The sequence below is a fragment of the Atta colombica genome, unplaced genomic scaffold, assembly GCF_001594045.1.
Source record: "Atta colombica isolate Treedump-2 unplaced genomic scaffold, Acol1.0 scaffold5, whole genome shotgun sequence".
In the NCBI taxonomy this organism is placed as follows: Eukaryota; Metazoa; Arthropoda; class Insecta; order Hymenoptera; family Formicidae; genus Atta; species Atta colombica.
Window position 1 is genome coordinate 495588 of NW_017259539.1, and position 6636 is coordinate 502223.

At 27.4% G+C, this 6636-nt stretch overlaps 1 protein-coding gene and 1 pseudogene across 2 annotated transcripts in view; both read right to left on the reverse strand.

Annotated features, from left to right (window-relative positions):
• LOC108691705 (fructose-bisphosphate aldolase-like) overlaps positions 1-6636 on the reverse strand; it is a 47367-nt gene that overhangs the window by 34048 nt on the left and 6683 nt on the right. The gene's annotated exons all lie outside the window — the stretch shown is intronic.
• The window catches only part of LOC108691695, a 20469-nt pseudogene continuing 18408 nt past the window's right edge, over positions 4576-6636 (reverse strand).

The window sequence follows — 6636 nt, forward strand, 5'->3', positions numbered from 1 at the left end:
CACGGCCGAACATTCATTGTTCGAAGATCATGCTCTGTATCTGGTGAGACCAAAAGGATCTTGTTTACTATGAGCTGCTGAAACCTGACGATTCTATTACGAGCGATCGGTATCGGCTAATAGATTCGTTTGAGCCGTGCATTGCGAAAAAAACGACCGGAATACGAACAAAGACATGATAAAATTATTCTTCTTCATAACAACGCTCGGCCTCATGTCGCTAAAGTCGTAAAAAAAATCTGGAAACGCTCAAATGGCATGTTTTACCACACCCGCCGTATTCTCCGGACATTGCTCCTTCTAATTACTGGTTGTTCCGAAGGATGCAGCAAGTCACCGGTTCACTTCTTTCGCAGAAATCGAAAATTGGCTCCAAAATTGGATCGCCTCCAAAGACGAGTCATTTTTTCGAGATGGAATTCGAAAATTGCTTGAGAGATAGGAAAAAGTAGTAGGCAGCAATGGATTACAATACTTTAATTGATCTGTTCATTTTGTTTTGAAATAAATGCATTTTTGAACATAAAAAACGGATCGAACTAATTTGTACTCCCAATATAAATTCTTTTCTATATAATTCTTTTCTATATAATTCTTTTCTATATATATAATTTTTGTTTTTACAACGGAGAATTTATTTTGATTATTTGTCTGCTTTAAAAACATAAACTCTCTATTTTAAAAATAAATTTTTCTGTAAAAACAAAAAATTATATAAAAAATTTGTTTCTAAAGTTGAGAATTTTTGTTTATAAAACAGAGAATTTGTGTAACCTTTAATGCCATCGATGTGACAGATTTCCTAACTTAAATATTTGTCAAATTCAACAATTAATACCTCGATTCGTAAAACGACAAGTTTTTCTGTTAAATTCATTTCGTGCAAACACATGTCAAATAATTTGTTCAACGTCGGAAGTGAGGAGGCTAAACTCAACAATTATCATAAAAGTATATGAATGTAATATACCACAATAATGTACCATAAAATATATGAATATTATGATTAAATACTCTGAATACTCAATAATGAAATTTATATTTGTTGCTATAAATATATTTATGTGCAAACTATGAAGTTTATAAATAAATGAATTAAAATCAATTATAATACATGTCTTTTATACCCATGCAAAACAATTTTCAGGGAATATATTTTGCACATACTAATCCCAGAAAAGATCTTTGATTTTAGAAAAGATTGTTCTGTTTTTTTTTTTTAGAATTAATTCCAGGATCTTTTCTGGGAATGTTCAAAAGTATGTTCAAAAAGCATTAAATTACAATAAGTTAGGATAATGTGTAGTAACATAATAGTCACATTCTAATTTTATAACAATAACGCAACAAATTATAAAACTGTTATATGACTATTATATAACATCTTAAGTTTCATGTTATATTTATATTATGTAGCTGCAATGATTCGTGAGTGGGAAATTACAACTAACGTGAACGTGGAATATTATGAATACGTTATATTATCTGTTATATTCCATTATATAATATTACATTATATGGAAGCAATATAATAATTATATATTTGTGTTTGCTGGGATTAATGCGTATATTTTAATCCTGAAAAGTTTGAAATCAGCAAGAGAGGAAAAAAGTAATTGTTATACAAAAATGATATGATTAGTTAGTAATACAGGCAACTTTAGAATTTCCTTAACAGTTATTTTATATGTAATATTAATGTAAATATTATAACTTAAGAACAAATCACGGTAACATCAAAACGAATTAAAATAAATCATAATTGATATTTTAAAGTCATTTTGATATCATTTTGATATTATAATGATCATAGGCGTCAATTACAGGAGGGAGAGGGAGGGCAGACTACTTTTTGTCCCTTCAATAAAATTATTGGGGGGCAATGCCCCAATGCAATATTACGTAAATACTAAGATATTACATTGCGATATATCACAATGTAATATTGCAACAATTTTGTTAAGATATTACAAATATCAATTTGCAATATTACTACAATGTCGTCCAAATATTGCAGTGTAATATATCGCAATGCAATATTACTGCGATATCATCCAAATATTATAATATATCACACTGAAGTATTAACTATTAATACAATATCAGTCCAATATTGCGATACATAAATTTAATAAGATTTTCACTAGTTTTAAGAAATTTAAATTGTTAAACTTAAATGATTTTTTTTTATCCAATGTTAAAACGAATTCCTTTTTTGGGTGAATCACCGTTTTATATAAAAAAATTTTTAATTGGTTTGTTTGACTTGATTATGAATTCACTCCATTGTAGTTATATTTAATATTCATTTATAATTTTTTTATTTCTCTAATATTCAATGTTTTTCACTTGTTCTTAATTTTTTTCATGCGCGGAGCCAAACAATATATTATTGAAACGTATATACAACTCAGTAAACATAATGTTACATGTAACATTAATGCAATGTCAGCTCAACAAGATAACTATGACATTGCATGTTACATGTAACATTGTGTTTACTGGGAAGTCGATGTTCCAACATTCGCGGTTCAAAATATAATATAATACTAAGCAAGGTTTAGAAAAATCTTCAAGTAAAACATTTATTTATGAATTTTTATTTTAAATAAAAGCTTTTAAAGGTTTCAATATGACTTCCTACAGTATAAAATATTACAGCGCTATTGCAATATTTTAATACTGCACAAGATTACAAAATGCAATATTACTGCATTACAGCAATGCATTACAGCTGCAAATACATTGTTGCAATGTTGCTTTAATATTTTATTGGAATATTAATAATTGGAATATTAATTTTATTGGATATATTGCAACAATATTGAAAAATAGTATAATTTTAATATTTTATAAAAAAATATTGCAATTTATTGTTACAATGTTACAATTTAGTAGTATATTTAGGGAAATATATGTTGTTATAACATTACGAAATAATAATTTCACTTTAATTAATTGCTAATATATTGTTTAGCACTATATTTCAAAATACATAAAGTCATACGATAAAGTTATGATGAAAAAATATTCGGGGGAAAGTAAATCCAAAAAAGATTGGGAATGTTAGGAGACTCGTAAACTCGATTTACTCCTTTTTATAGGTCTTCTGGATATTTTTCTCCTTATGAGAAGCGTATCCCTCTCGCGGCAGGGCCGCGTACTTATTTATTGAATTGTGATATTGCAAGAATACATTACAATATTTTCTACAAAATAAAAATTACAATATTATACAATATTGTTGCGATATTTTTAATAAAATATAATATTGCAGCAATATTGCTACAATATTTCGTGTTAAAGAGATAAGTACGTAGTCGGGCTAGTCACAAGAGGGACACGCTATTCATAAGAAGAAAACATCCAACAGTCTTATAAGAAGGAATACGCAAATTAGTGTGTCTCCCGGAGATTCCTAATCTTTTTTGGTGTGCTTTCTAGGCCTTCGGTTTTTTTTTATCATGACTATAATATGTATTTTAAAATGTACTAAGCAATAATATTTTAGTATTTAATAAAACTTTTTATTATTGTGATTAATAATTGTAATATATCATATAATGTTGCAATATATAATATTGCAGAATATTTCTAGAGTTTTTGCTGACATTTATTATTGTAGCGATACTTATACAATATTATTGGTATATTATCATGTAATATTACAGTATACAGAAATACTATCGCAATATTGCAAAACATTAACATATGTAGAAATATTACCTAATATTATAGTAATTTTACAAAAATATCACAGAATTATTTCTGCAATGAATTTGTTGCGGACATTTAATTGCAGTGATATTTATATAATACAATATTACTGACTATATTATTATGTAATATTACAACAAATTTATAATATTATTGCAAGATTATATAAGAACATGTAATATTACAATATTACAGGCTGCGTGGGTATTAACACTCAAGGAGCATCCAGGTGGGAATCCAAGCATGCTTTAGAATTTCTAAGATTTGTTCGCATGCTCCTGCTTTCTCGAAAATCCTACTCATTCAAACACGTTCGTTAAAATGAATAGAAGCTACGATAGGAACACGTTGAAGCATGTTGAAGTATGCGACGCGAACAAACCTCTAGTGTCCCTACATATATCTTAGACCATATATTACTAAACAGAGCAAGTCTTTTGTAAGTGAAGCCGAGTAGATTGAAAAAGAAGAATAGATGATGAGCGTAGTTGGTAATGCGCATGACCGAGGTCGCGCGCAGACGAATTACACACAGCGAATTACAGCACATCTGATATATGAAATGAAGGTTAAGGTGTCATTAAAAAAAAGAAGAATTGACATACTTATTATCATTTATTTACAATAATTAAAAAGCAATTACGAAACCTAACCTCTAAACTAACATTACAAATTCCGTATATTAATACTATACTCACAAGTAATTAAACTTACGGGTAATATATAAACGCCTGATCTTCTTCTTTGCAAATACAGCAATATATTGCCACAAATTGTCACTTATAATTTCCATTCGTAGAATCAAACACAGTTCACGAATAATTAATGTGCTTTCTAGTTTATGATAAACGATACACTTTATTCAATTTGAGCATTCACCGCATCCGCGCATATCTGATTGTAGACTGGAGCATGCGCATTACAATCTATGAATCTCATCTCTCCATTCTTGTCAATCTTCTTGGCTTCAGCCGAATATACAGAGATTTTCGGAACACAGTCGCATGCAACTTGTATACATTTCAACTGTGTTCCGAAACGCATCCATATTGAATCTGTAAAGGCATTTCTGTTCGCAAGACCTGAGAAAATAAGAGAAACTTTTTCCTGTAATCACAAAATATTGTGCACTATAGTCCTCTGAAAAAGTGAATGTCAACTATACATTATCCATTTTTTTGCGATGATAGAAGTAAATCGCTGAAAGAGTTAAAATCTCCATTAATTTGATTTTAATTATTTCAGCGATTTATTTCAATAGCACCGTAAAAAAATGGATATTGTTGTGTCCCCTCCCCTCTCCAATATTTCTCGATTGCTTCCCCAATATTTTTCACAAATCGGCACCTATCATAATGATTGTTCTGCTTGGGAAGATACCTGAGCCGAATAATTAGGCCCCCCTAATTAATTTTCTTTTTCAAAAATTCTATTTATGGAGCTATTAAAATAAACTAAGTAAGAATCAAATCTTTATTTCAGTCAATCATAAAAATAAGATATATTGTTTATATAGAATATTTGTAAATGAACAAAAACGATTTCTTTAAATTCTGATATATTGGACCTTATTACATGCACATGAATATAATAAGGCCCAAATAAAAAATTAATCAAAAATAACAAAGAAAATAAACATTATCTTTCTAAATCAGTTTTAAAATGATTATTAATAAAAAGGAAATTCCTTAAGGTTCTACTTTCAAACATTATAATTATCTTTAATTTTGTCTGTAATTAATTCTTTGATTTTGTATAGCAATTTAAATGCAATTTTAACTTCTTGAAAGATAGCAGTATTGAAAATCGTTATTCTCTAGTGTAAGCAGGTGTAATCATAACAAACCATAATAATCATAATAATCACATAAGTCTTATTAAGATAAGTACATTGCTTACAAAAAATACTTACATTTATTTCGAAAAAATGATATATTATTTTCCTTACAAAGTTAATAATATTATAATGTATTATAATGTATTATAATAAACTATGAAATTAATAACTAATATTATAATAAATAATATTATAATGTATTATAATAAACTATGAAACAATATGTACTGGTAAACTTTGCAGCGAATTGTTATAAAAAAGGCTCATACACACAAGTTTTTGTTGTGTTAAACAAACATGTTGCTATCGAATTCTTTAATCTCTTTTTGTCTACTTCTTATGATACATTTTTTGCATATACTACAGTCATAAAACGCATTTTAAAATAATTTTGAAAAGATCTTATTTAATGTTAACCTTATTCGGTTCAAGTACCTTAATCATATCATGCGTAATCATATTTTATATAATAATTGTAATTTCACAATAAGAGTTTTATTTAAATAACAAAACTTAATTTTAATTTCTACATTTTTTAATGAAATAATTCTGTTAAGGAAAGTGAAATATTTGTGACGCGAGATTATCGTTGTTTTCTGACGATATTTTGACGTAATTATTGTAGTATCTCTACAGATTAGTACCTATACAGATATTAGTTGTATTGCGTTTGTATAAATCGTTCTTGTACATGGTGCAATACGATAAGTTATTTGCTAAGCCAAATTAAATGACAATTGTTTGCTGAACCATAAATGAAAAAAAATAACTTTGTACAATACTTATTCAGATATGTTAATGTAATGTTCCAAATTTACTAAAAATGTAATTAAGACGCGCGTGTATTAATAAGATTGAAAGTAGAGCACTTGCCAAACAAATATTTGTGATCTTAGCAAGATTTGATATTATATTTATTATATATTACTATATTATATTTATATTGATATCTCCCTTTTTAACACGTATGATTATTTATTTATTAGAAAAATATTCTAATATACAATACATAAAAATAAAGAGAAAGAAAATTGAAGATATCTCCGTATATTTCATACCTTATCTTTTTAAATAATTAATAA